Genomic DNA, 14,243 nt, shown 5'->3' on the forward strand with positions numbered 1-14,243 from the left:
AAACAAGTAAGGAAGGGCTAAGTTCGGGTGTCACCGAACATTTTATACTCTCGCATGATAAAGTGATAATCGAGATTTCAAAGAAAAGGCATCAGATGGAATTCAAAATAGCGTTATATTGGAAGAAGGCGTGGTTGTAAATCCGATTTCACCCATATTGTGTACATGTCATCAGGGTGTTAAGAAAATATTATATACCGAATTTCATTGAAATCGGTCCAGTAGTTCTTGAGATATGGTTTTTGGTCCATAAGTGGGCGAGGCCACGCCAATTTTAAATTTAAAAAAAAGCCTGGGTGCAGCTTCCTTTTGCAATTTCTTCCGTAAAATTTAGTGTTTCTGACGTTTTTGTTAGTCGGTTAACGCACTTTTAGTGATTTTCAACATAACCTTTGTATGGGAGGTGGGCGTGGTTATTATCCGATTGTATACTGCTTTATTTATTTTTATACTCTCGCAACAATGTTGCTAAGGAGAGTATTATAGTTTTGTTCACATAACGGTTGTTTGTAAGTCCTAAAACTAAAAGAGTCAGATATAGGGTTATATATACCAAAGTGATCAGGGTGACGAGTAGAGTTGAAATCCGGATGTCTGTCTGTTCGTCCGTCCGTCTGTCCGTCCGTCCGTCTGTGCAAGCTGTAACTTGAGTAAAAATTGAGATATCATGATGAAACTTGGTACACGTATTTCTTGGCGTGGCCCCACCCCCTACTAAGTTTTTTGTACATATCTCGGAAACTTCTTTAGCTATGTCAACCAAACTCTATAGAGTCGTTTTCTTCAGGCATTTCCATATACAGTTCAAAAATAGAAGAAATCGGATAATAACCACGCCCACCTCTCATACAAAGGTTATGTTGAAAATCACTAAAAGGGCGTTAATCGACTAACAAAAAACGTCAGAAACACTAAATTTTACGGAAGAAATTGCAGAAGGAAGCTGCACCCAGGCTTTTTTTTTAAATTGAAAATGGGCGTGGCCTCGCCCACTTATGGAAGAAAACCATATCTCAGGAACTACTAGACCGATTTCAATGAAATTCGGTATATAATATTTTTTTAACACCCTGATGACATGTACGAAATATGGGTGAAATCGGTTCACAACCACGCCTTCTTCCAATATAACGCTATTTTGAATTCCCTCTGATGCCTTCTCTGTATAATACGAGTATATACATTAGGAACCAATGATGATAGCGGAATAAAACTTTGCACAAATACGGTATTTGAAAAATATGTAAATGACGGATAATGAAATCTCGATTATCACTTTATCATGCGAGAGTATAAAATGTTCGGTGACACCCGAACTTAGCCCTTCCTTACTTGTTTTTAAATAATTTGCAAATAATTACTTCATTTGTTTTTAAAGCATTGGAAATAGCAGAAGCAGCAATATCATCAGAAGCAGCAAATATCAATTGTTAAGTAAGTATATGAAAAAGTGTGGTACTTTAAATTGACTGTGCAGTCCAATATAATACGCAAACTAATTACATATGTACATTAGGGTGCTTCAAAAAAATTTTAGTGTGAATAAAAAAACGAAAATTCCTATGTAAAATGTATGGGAACCTAAAAACAAATAGCGACCCCTTAGAGTTAAGCTACAGCGCCTGGCTTGAGGGAGGAATTTTTGTTCGTCAATCACTAACATTTGAGAGGATAAGAGTTGAAAAAAAAATTCAAAATTTTTTTTGAAGCACCCTAATGTACATATGTACTATATGTTTTTTATGCATTTAAGGCGGCCTGCACAATTCAATATAATATGTGAATACAAATGTTTGTTTTATATTTTAAATGATCAAATAATATTTATCTTTTCTTTTAGATGTTTTTATTATTATTTGTTTTTAATTATTCTTTCTTTTCAGATTTTATCCCTATTTTTACTTAATTAATCTTTGCTTTCAGAGCAAATTCTATTTGTAATTGATATATTTTATTTTTTCAGATAATATTAATCTTGTCTTTCAGATATTATTATCATTTTATATAATTAATCTTTCTTTTTCTTTTAGATATTACAAATTCAATGTAATTATTATTTAGTTTCAGGTTTTAATAACCTTTCTTTTATTTCAGGTATTTGTCTTATATAATATTTTTTCACTTTTTTATCTTTACCTATTAATAATTCTTTTCTTTAATTAATTATTTTTCAAATGAAATTATTTTTTTGAATTAAATATATTTTTATTTACACAATGTTACCGTTAACATATTTAATTACAATTTTATGTAAATATGTTTTAAATATAATAAAATTAATAATTTAAAAATTAAAAAGTTTTCTTTGAATTTTAAGAAATTTTTAAAGTAGGAATAAAAAAATGCAACCCTGCATCAGCCGTCGATTGGGGACATTAGAGCAGGACAGATATACTTCTTTATATGACACTGCTGAATGAGCGCAACAGAGATGTATGATCACATGTATACGTACGTGTGAGGGGAAAAGTGGGTAGAAACTTCATGCGGCCTATGGCAAACTACCCACATGTTTACCCACGTATTCACTGGTTTTTTACCCGCTCATGGTTGGCAGGGACACTTGTTATTATGAATGCATGTACATATGTATGTATGTTGCTTGCATTTGCTTTCGTAAACATACAGACAAATGTGCCGAAGAAATAATATACATATGTATGTGCGACACTTTTTATTATGAATGTATGTACATACATATGTATGTATGTGGCTCGCATTTGCTTTCGCAAACATACAGACTTCGTAAAAGCTTGCGTTAAACGTTTAACCAGAGAACTTAAAACATAGAGAAGGTGCAGGTTCGATATCGAACATTTGTTAGATTTATAGTAAGGAATTTACCTCACAACCACAAAAGTCACGCTGTAAAATGTTAACATTGTTTACAGTTCTCCACATACTCAAACAGAGAATATAACGAGAAATAAATATATGTATTTTCGGCATATGATGACATGGCATGTATGCCCAACCAGAGAAGATGAAGAGTCATAAATAAATGTATGCAAGTTAATACCACCAGTTCACATTACACGAACATATTCTTTATCTGTCATAAATATGTAACATGACACTTACGACCCATATGGTCCGTATTAAGTATCCGTAAGTAACATTATGTGTACTTTGCTAATACTGTCCGCCTTAGGTGGTCCAAAAATGTAACTCATAGATTGTAAGATGAATCTTCCCACTTGTAACATATGTCCTACATATGTCCTCTCTCAAGTGGATTGTAGATATACTTCCTAGAATGTAAGATTAATATTTGTATCTAGGCTTAAGCAAAATATTGTATTTAAGAAAATGTAATAAAGAAAACGAGGCAGTTGACCACAGGGAGTTGCCCACGGGAGTTGCTCACGGGCAGTTGCCCGTAGTTGCCCACGAGAACTAAACGGAGTTTGTAATTGGCGATCCTGCGAGGAGATGAAATAATCTCTGGCGGACCAAAATGTAACAATAAATTTCGGCGGTAACCATTTAAGGGGACAAAAAATCCCCGTGTTACCGTTTGAAAAACAATCAAGTATCCTCAATTGAGGAGAAAAGTAAAAAAAAAGTTCAAAAAACGCAAATCAATTAACGGCAAAATAAAAATCGCTAAGAGACATAAGAAAAAATCTCAGCGCCACAATTGAAAAAAAATTCGAGTGTTTGCCAACTGCCTATCGAACGCGCCACGTCTATACGGATTACGAGCGAAAAACAAGCTAACGTACGCGTTACAACAATTGAAAAAATAAGTAAAATTGAGAAACAAAAAACTACAGCAGTTTCACAAATAAAGTGATTTTAAAATGTGAATTGAAAAACCAAAAACTGAAAGTGAAAATTTTTGAAAATTTCAAACAAATAGAAGAAAGTGCGTGGATCTATAAACTATCCACATAAAAACAAATAACTAAAAAAATTCTGTAAATCAGAAATTTCACCAAAAAATTGATTTCATTTAAACCTCGCACACGGCCGCCAACGACGACCATTGCACAACCAACCGCCAAAATTCGACTTAAAAAGCAACAGCAGCAGCAAAGTCAACAAAAGCCGCAACAGTAGTAACAGCAGCAACAGCAACAGCAGCAATAGCAACAGTAACAACAGCAGCAGTAGAAGCAGCAACATAAAATTAGTTGTAAGAAATGCTTATACATATGTATTTATTAATTAAATTAAGTATAACAAGTAAGGAAGGGCTAAGTTCGGGTGTCACCGAACATTTTATACTCTCGCATGATAAAGTGATAATCGAGATTTCATTATACGTCATTTATATATTTTTAAAATACCGTATTTTTGTAAAGTTTTATTCCGCTATCATCAATCTTTCCTAATGTTTACATATATTATACAGAGAAGGCATCAGATGGAATTCGAAATAGCGTTATATTGGAAGAAGGCGTGGTTGTGAACCGATTTCACCCATATTTCGTACATGTCATCAGGGTGTTAAGAAAATATTATATACCGAATTTCATTGAAATCGGTCGTGTAGTTCCTGAGATATGGTTTTTGGTCCATAAGTGGGCGAGGCCACGCCCATTTTCAATTTTTCAAAAAAGCCTGGGTGCAGCTTCCTTCTGCAATTTCTTCCGTAAAATTTAGTGTTTCTGACTTTTTTTGTTAGTCCGTTAACGCACTTTTAGTGATTTTCAACATAACCTTTGTATGGGAGGTGGGCGTGGTTATTATCCGATTTCTTCCATTTTTGAACTGTATATGGAAATGTCTGAAGGAAACGACTCTGTAGAGTTTCGTTGACATAGCTATAGTAGTTTCCGAGATACGTACAGAAAACTTAGTAGGGGGCGGGGCCATGCCCACTTTTCCAAAAAAACTGCGTCCAAATATGCCCCTCCCTAATGCGATCCTTTGTGCCAAATTTCACTTTAATATCTTTATTTATGGCTTAGTTATGACACTTTATAAGTTTTCGGTTTCCGCCATTTTGTGGGCGTGGCAGTGGGCCGATTTTGCCCATCTTCGAACTTAACCTTCTTATGGAGCCAAGGAATACGTGTACCAAGTTTCATCATGATATCTCAATTTTTACTCAAGTTACAGCTTGCACGGACGGACGGACAGACGGACGGACGGACAGACAGACGGACGGACGGACAGACAGACATCCGGATTTCGACTCTACTCGTCACCCTGATCACTTTGGTATATATAACCCTATATCTGACTCTTTTAGTTTTAGGACTTACAAACAACCGTTATGTGAACAAAACTATAATACTCTCCTTAGCAACATTGTTGCGAGAGTATAAAAATTGTTTATTGTGAGTATTAATTTGCTTCATGAAACTCACAAATATATATAAAAAAAAAAACAAACAAAACCGAAAAATAAATTTAAAGGAAAAAAACTATAATTCTTTGGGAGCAGAGACTCCTGAAGTGCCTGCCGAAGATTTTTTCGGCAATATTTTATTAAAAAAAAAATATTTTGGGACAAAAAGGTCCTAAAACGCCAGCTGAAGATTCATACCAACAGAGTAAAAAGAAGAATTATACAAAATATTGTAGAACGAAAATGTACTACAACGCCAGCCGAAGTTCATACCGGCAAAATAAAACAAAAAAATAATGGAAAAATATATAAAATAAATATAAATATATATGTATATGTAAATCAAAATATAAAAATTCAAAATTTATATTACTTTGAACAAAAAAGTCTTAAGGCACCAGCCGAAGAAAGTACCGGCAATACTAAAAATAAAAAAGTACTTTAAAATTGTGGAACAAAAAGTTCAACAACGCCAGCCGAAGATTTTACCGGTATAATAAAACAAAAAAGAATGGCGAAAAGCCAAATAGAATATAAAAATACTAAATTTAAAATACTTGGGACTAGAAAATCCTAAGACGCCAGTCGAAGATAATACCGACAATAAAATAAAAGAATATGCTTCAAAAAAGGAGGTACTAATATTTTATATAAATAATTTCAATAATTGGGGTACTCACAAGCCATCGTAAAGCATCGTAAAATCGTAAAATTATAAATTTTTACACTTGGTTAAAAAAAAAAAAAATTTTGTTAGATTTCATACAAAAATGAGTTTACACATTTACAATTCTCAATGTTATGTTTTCGAATCGTTATAACTTATAACTTTATGCGACTTGAGAAAACCTAAATGTAAAGAAAAAATTGCTGAAATGTATTCAGGCAATAATACAATAAAAGATGTCATATATAAAAACACTTCCATCAAAACATAATTAGAAGTCAAAAATAATATAAAATGAATCGAAAGTATATTTAAGAGTCAAATTTAAATAAATTAAGATTTCAAAATAGTACTGTTCAAATTGATAAAATAGTCTATAGCCTCACGTACTACTCTATATCCATTTGAATCGGGACGCTTCAATTTAGAGGTGGGGGAGTTAATACCACCAGTTCACATTACATGAACATATTCTTTATCTGTCATAAATATGTAACATGACACTTACGACCCATATGGTCCGTATTAAGTATCCGTAAGTAACATTATGTGTACTTTGCTAATACTGTCCGCCTTAGGTGGTCCAAAAATGTAACTCATAGATTGTAAGATGAATCTTCCCACTTGTAACATATGTCCTATCTCAAGTGGATTGTAGATATACTTCCTAGAATGTAAGATTTATATTTGTATCTAGGCTTAAGCAAAATATTGTATTTAAGAAAATGTAATAAAGAAAACGAGGCAGTTGACTACAGGCAGTTGACCACAGGCAGTTGTCCACCGGGAGTTGCCCACGGGAGTTGCTCACGGGCAGTTGCCCTTAGCTGCTTACAGAACTAAACAGAGTTTGTAATTTGCATACCCATGATTACACTCCCAACGAATGCAAAGAATTTCGTTTTGCTTGTTTCAATTTTTGCTTTCAACCAGGGAATCGCTTGTATGTGCAATGTATGCATATACATATGTGTGTATGTATGCATGTATGCTTTTGCGTTTTACCCTCAGCAATTCAATATTGACATGTAAACATAATTAGGATATGAGTATAATTTTGTATGAATGCATGCATAGTAATATTTATAGTAAATTTGGATATTTAATCAAATATACTACCTGGCGACCTGGCTTCATTCATAAAAACAGACACCGTAACATCTCCCCGAGCATGCCTTTGTCAACAAGCGTCATTTCGCGACGATGGCAAAAGCTAAAAATCATAAATTGAACAACTTCTAAAATATTATTTTAAGTTCTCTGCTTAAAGCATAGAGAAGGTGCAAATTGAACTCTGTATGATGTTGTATGTGAATTTAAGAAAGTGTTGGTCACTCCACCATATTTTTATTCTTTACCTCTCGCTAGTTATATTCTCGCAACAAAGTTGCTAAGGAGAGTATAATAGTTTTGTTCACATAACGGTTGTTTGTAAGTCCTAAAACTAAAAGAGTCAGATATAGGGTTATATATACCAAAGTGGTCAGGGTGACGAGTAGAGTTGAAATCCGGATGTCTGTCTGTCCGTCCGTCCGTCCGTGCAAGCTGTAACTTGAGGTAAAATTGAGGTGTCATGATGAAACTTGGTACACGTATTTCTTGGCTCCATAAGAAAGTTAAGTTCGAAGATGGGCAAAATCGGCCCTCTGCCACGCCCACAAAATGGCGAAAACCGAAAACCTATAAAGTATCATCACTAAGCCATAAATAAAGATATTAAAGTGAAATTTGTCACAAAGCATCGCATTAGGAAGGGGCATATTTGGACGTAATTTTTTTGGAAAAGTGGGCTTGGCCCCGCCCCCTACTAAGTTTTTTGTAAATATCTCGTAAACTACTATAGCTATGTCAACCAAGCTCTATAGAGTCGTTTTCTTCAGGCATTTGCATATACAGTGCAAAAATGGAAGAAATCGGATAATAACCACGCCCACCTCCCATTCAAAGGTTATGTTGAAAAACACTAAAAGTGCGTTAACCGACTAACAAAAAACGTCAGAAACACTAAATTTTACGGAAGAAATGGCAGAAGGAAGCTGCACCCAGGCTTTTTTTAAAAATTGAAAATGAGCGTGGCGTCGCCCACTTATGGACCAAAAACCATATCTCAGGAACTACTAGACCGATTTCAATGAAATTCGGTATATAATATTTTCTTAACACCCTGATGACATGTACGGAATATGGGTGAAATCGATTCCTGACCACGCCTTCTTCCAATATAACGCTATTTTGAATTCCATCTGATGCCTTCTCTGTATAATATATACATTAGGAACCAATGATGATAGCGGAATAAAACTTTACACAAATGCGGTATTTGAAAATTATGTAAATGACGGATAATGAAATCTCGATTATCACTTTATCATACGAGAGTATAAAATGTTCGGTGACACCCGAACTTAGCCCTTCCTTACTTGTTTTCTATCATTTCTTGGAATATCACTAATAATTTTAACGGGCGTAGGGACTCCACGCAACAGTTTTTTTATTTGGTAAAGTTTCGTTTTTATTCACTAGTTCAAGTATGGATTCTAGTCATCATCTGAACTTAAATTAGATTGTGGGGACTCCACCGAAGTTCCTAAACAATGCACTTTAGTTTTGAAATCAAGTGTTTTTTTGCCCCCTCGTTTTGTAAATGCAGTGAGGAACTTAATGACCTAAGCTCTTTTTCAACTTTTATTTTACAAGAGTACCAACAAACAAACATAAGTATATTTAAAAAGTAAAATTTTGCTTTGAAATCTAAACGCGATATCATATGATGGATTAAGAAGTTCGTAAGTTTTTTCAATGAGCTGCCAATCGTTATTAGACATATGCAGTTATTTTATGTCGTCAGCACTTTTTAAGCAAAAAAGTTTCAAATTATGTAAATTTTTAAACATATTGTATGTCAACTCAAGTTGCTTCAAGTTTATCAAATATATAAATGGGAATAGTTTCGTCGAAAATTTCTTCACTGCAAACTTCGTCATCAATATCATAATTTTCTTTTAACGGCTAAATCTGCAAATAATTTTAAAGTATTCATTGTTATATTTCCATTAAGGATAAATTGTTTTACGGAATCCGCTGTCCATCGATTTCCTCACAACATATTCCATTATATTTTGGTTGGAATGTTTCTTGCGTTTTTTCATAAAAATTTCGCCAACAATTTTCTTTTCAACGTCGGCGTGCTTTTTATGTTTGAGTTTGAAAGTATATTTGAATTAGTTACTATTAAAACCGCGTTTTTTTTATTTATTAAAATATTTGATGTCCGAATGATTTGTATTTAGGTACACCCTAATACTTGGACTTGCATGTACATATGTATGTGCGAACAGAGTACTTATGTTTTGTGCAATTGAGAGCTCGCTGAAAAGATCAATGCGCTTTTTACATAAGTATGCACGAATAAAGGAGAGCGCGAAAACGGAATTGAAAAAAAGGTGTGCATTTATGTATGTAAATATATTTTGCTATATATGTCTGTATGTAGGGATAATATATTTTATATTATTAGGTAAATATGCTTATATGCATGTTTGTATTTTTGTTTACTTCATTTATGCAATCCTGCTTATTGTTTTGTTAAACTTAAGAGGTATGCCGGAAAAATTGCAAGATAACAAATACTTGAATGTTTTTGTTTGTTAATAAGTGTTTGAATACACGAAGGTAAGCTAGTACATAGGAAATATAGGATTATTATTTATTAACATATATTGATATATAAACGAGCTGTGTTCGGGTTTTCTCGCAAAATAAACTCGAAGCTGTGACGCTTTGGCAACGGTTTTTTCGCGTATAAAACGGATTTTGAAATATTTTATATTAGCATATAAAAACGTATTTTTTACATACATACAAGCATACATATTTGTGTGCATTGAAACATATTTAAAAGAAATGAAATAGGATGGAGTCATGTGTAGATGTTCACGCAAGTGAGGAAAGTTCTCTGATCGCCATTCACTTGGGAGTGGCCAGAAACGATTCTTTTACACATGGCTCAAGCAGCTCACTACTTCCGGTCTTTGACCAAGTATCCTCTGGGTAGCCTAAGAACATCCGTTCGAAGGCGAGCTAAAGTGAGAAGGCAAAACATTCCCTACAAGGGTTGTGCGCTGGGCTTGGGACCCGCCACGTAAAAAATAAAACAATACCAATGAAAACGTTGAAACAGCCTCGGATGAGAGACCCCCCTTTTGATGACGACCATGGCAAACGGAATAAGGACTACGATTTGAGGGCATGCACCTGGAATGTCCGGACCCTTAATTGGGAAGGTGCCGCTGCCCAGCTGGTTGATGTCCTCGCAAAAATAAAGGCTAACATCACCGCCGTCCAAGAAATGCGATGGACGGGACAAGGACAGAGACGAGTAGGTCCTTGTGACATTTACTACAGTGGCCATATAAAGGAGCGCAAGTTTGGTGTAGGATTCGTGGTGGGAGAGAGACTCCGTCGCCGAGTACTATCATTCACTCCGGTGAATGAACGTCTAGCCACAATCCGCATCAAAGCGAGGTTCTTCCACATATCGCTGATTTGCGCCCACGCCCCGACGGAAGAGAAGGACGATGTGACCAAAGACGCCTTCTATGACCGCTTGGAGCGCGCTTATGAGAGCTGCCCCCGCCACGATGTCAAAATCGTGCTTGGCGACTTTAACGCCAGGGTGGGCAAAGAAGGTATATTTGGCACTACGGTCGGTAAATTCAGCCTCCACGACGAAACATCCCCAAATGGGTTGAGGCTGATTGACTTCGCCGGGGCCCGAAATATGGTTATCTGTAGTACTAGATTCCAGCACAAAAAAATTCATCAAGCTACCTGGCTGTCTCCGGATCGAAAAACTACCAACCAGATCGATCATGTTGTGATAGACGGAAGACACGTCTCCAGTGTTTTAGATGTGCGTGCGCTCCGAGGTCCTAACATCGACTCAGACCACTATCTTGTTGCAGCTAAGATTCGGACTCGCCTCTGTGCAGCAAAAAACGCGCGCCAACAAACACAAGGAAGGTTCGACGTCGAAAAGCTGCAATCACAACAGACTGCCGAACGATTTTCTACTCGGCTTGCACTCCTGCTCTCTGAGCGCACTAGTCAACAACTCGGTATAGGGGAACTGTGGGACGGCATTTCAAATTCCATACGTACAGCTGCAACCATTGGTTTTCGGAAAGAGCAAAAGAACAACTGGTACGACGAGGAGTGCCGTGTCGCAGCGGAGAGAAAACAGGCTGCCTACCTCGAAACGTTACGATCGACCACTACACGTGCGGGATGGGATAGATACCGAGAGTTGAAGAGGGAAGCGAGACGCATTTGCAGACAGAAGAAGAAAGAGGCCGAAATGCGTGAGTACGAAGAGCTTGATAAGCTGACCGACAGGGGTAATGCTCGAAAATTCTACGAAAAAATGCGGTGGCTTACAGAAGGTTTCAAGACCGGAGCATACTCTTGTAGAACCCCTAAAGGTGATCTAGTCACTGATGCCCAGAGCATAGTTAACTTATGGAGGGAACACTTCTCCAGCCTGCTGAATGGCAGTGAACGCACAACACCAGGAGAAGGAGAACCCGATTCCCCAATCGATGACGATGGAGCAGACGTTCCATTACCCGACCATGAAGAAGTTCGAATAGCAATTGCCCGCCTGAAGAACAACAAAGCGGCAGGGGCCGACGGATTGCCGGCCGAGCTATTCAAACACAGCGGCGAAGAACTGATAGGGAGCATGCCTCAGCTTCTTTGTAAAATATGGTCGGACGTGAGCATGCCCAACGATTGGAATTTAAGTGTGCTATGCCCAATCCATAAAAAAGGAGACCCCACAATCTGCGCCAACTACCGTGGGATTAGCCTCCTCAACATCGCATATAAGGTTCTATCGAGCGTATTGTGTGAAAGATTAAAGCCCACCGTCAACAAACTGATTGGACCTTATCAGTGTGGCTTCAGACCTGGAAAATCAACAACCGACCAGATATTCACCATGCGCCAAATCTTGGAAAAGACCCGTGAAAGGAGAATCAACACACATCACCTCTTCGTCGATTTCAAAGCTGCTTTCGACAGCACGAAAAGGAGCTGCCTTTATGCCGCGATGTCTGAATTTGGTATCCCCGCTAAACTAATACGGCTGTGTAAACTGACGTTGAGTAACACCAAAAGCTCCGTCAGGATCGGGAAGGACCTCCCCGAGCCGTTCGATACCAAACGAGGTTTCAGACAAGGCGACTCTCTATCGTGCAACTTCTTCAACCTGCTCCTGGAGAAAATAGTTCGAGCCGCAGAACTAAATAGAGAAGGTACCATCTTCTATAAGAGTGTACAGCTGCTGGCGTATGCCGATGATATTGATATCATCGGCCTTAACACCCGCGCCGTTAGTTCTGCTTTCTCCAGGCTGGACAAGAAAGCAATGCAAATGGGTCTGGCAGTGAATGAGGGCAAAACGAAATATCTCCTGTCATCAAACAAACAGTCGTCGCACTCGCGACTTGGCTCTCACGTCACTGTTGACAGTCATAACTTTGAAGTTGTAGATAATTTCGTCTATTTAGGAACCAGCATTAACACCACTAATAATGTCAGCCTGGAAATCCAACGCAGGATTGCTCTTGCCAACAGGTGCTTCTTCGGACTGAGTAGGCAATTGAAAAGTAAAGTCCTCTCTCGACGAACAAAAGCTAAACTCTATAAGTCGCTCATAATTCCCGTCCTGCTATATGGTGCAGAGGCTTGGGCGATGACAGCAACCGATGAGTCGACGTTACGAGTTTTCGAGAGAAAAATTCTGCGAAAGATTTATGGTCCTTTGCGCATTGGCCACGGCGAATATCGCATCCGATGGAACGATGAGCTGTACGAGATATATGACGACATTGACATAGTTCAGCGAATTAAAAGACAGCGGCTACGCTGGCTAGGTCATGTTGTCCGGATGGATGAAAACACTCCAGCTCTGAAAGTATTCGACGCAGTACCCGCCGGGAGAAGCAGAGGAAGAGGAAGACCTCCACTCCGTTGGAAGGACCAAGTGGAGAAGGACCTGTAGGTTTATGAGTTTGCGAGCCTGGACGTTTTGTCCCAATTCCCTTCTCCCCTCCTTTTCCTCCTTAAAGTTTCTAGCCGCTTGCTGGTACGCCTTCTATTTTGTTGTTTTAAAAATTCGCGCCCGTTTGTCTGAGTGTTGTTTGTTTTTTTTATTTGTTGAAATTGTTTATTTTATTTTGTTTCAAATTCGCGCCGTTTAATTTGTTGGTATATAAGTTATCGCGAGAAAACGACACACCCTAAAGTTATCGCTAGGAAACGACACACCCTAATTCCCGTCATAATAAGAGCCTACCACTCTGCACATGTCGCTAAGTTAGCACATTTTGCGTGAGAACATTGGCCAGATATCAAAGTAAACTAACCCCATGCACGAGGCGCAAGGTCAGCAAAACGTCAGCAGAGGAGCCACAACGCGATGCGGGTAGGTGGCTTGAGCTAAGTTAGGGATAATTATAAGCTTCACTTTATACTTGACAACTAAGCCGAGATGACGGCAAATAAAGTAATTTTGAATTCAACATTACATTTGAATAATTGGCGCCCAACGTGGGGCCCGCGAGTGAAAAGTTTAATAAAAAAATATAAAGTTCTTAACTCGACTCGTGTAACTACGACAGCTGGCTCACTTAAAATCAACAACAATCAACTACTTAGACTCAACGTGGACTTAAAGAAGAGACAACCTTTGGCCCGATCAACTAACCGGAAGAACCTGAACCTAATTTTAATCTATTCAAATCCAATGGAAGGGTAAGTGAGATGCTTTCCTTGAATAAATATAGCAATAATTGTGAATAAAATAAAGGAAAGTGACAGAACAAAAATTAATGAGTGATGGTCTGGAAGACCTTTTTAGAAATTTAAAGTTAGGAAGTCAGAAAGCAAATATGAACACAGAACAAATAAGCGAGTTAATTAAGGCGGAAGTTAGAAGTGCTTTGGCAGCACAAAGGTTGGAGTTCGATAGGAAGTTAGGAGCAATCCAAAACCAGGTGATGGGCAGCAGGCCAAAGGTAGAAAAATATCTAAAGGTATCTGTAAACCCACTAGTGACATGTGACATAACGCTTGATGCGATCAAATCACTTCCCGAATTTCATGGTCACATAGGCACATATGTGTCATGGCGCGAGGCGGCGCATAACGCTTATGAACTGTTAAAAAGGTACGATGGCAGTGAACGACACAACCAAGCAGTTACCATTTTGAGGA

Source organism: Bactrocera neohumeralis, unplaced genomic scaffold (assembly GCF_024586455.1).
Source record: "Bactrocera neohumeralis isolate Rockhampton unplaced genomic scaffold, APGP_CSIRO_Bneo_wtdbg2-racon-allhic-juicebox.fasta_v2 cluster10, whole genome shotgun sequence".
In the NCBI taxonomy this organism is placed as follows: domain Eukaryota; kingdom Metazoa; phylum Arthropoda; class Insecta; order Diptera; family Tephritidae; genus Bactrocera; species Bactrocera neohumeralis.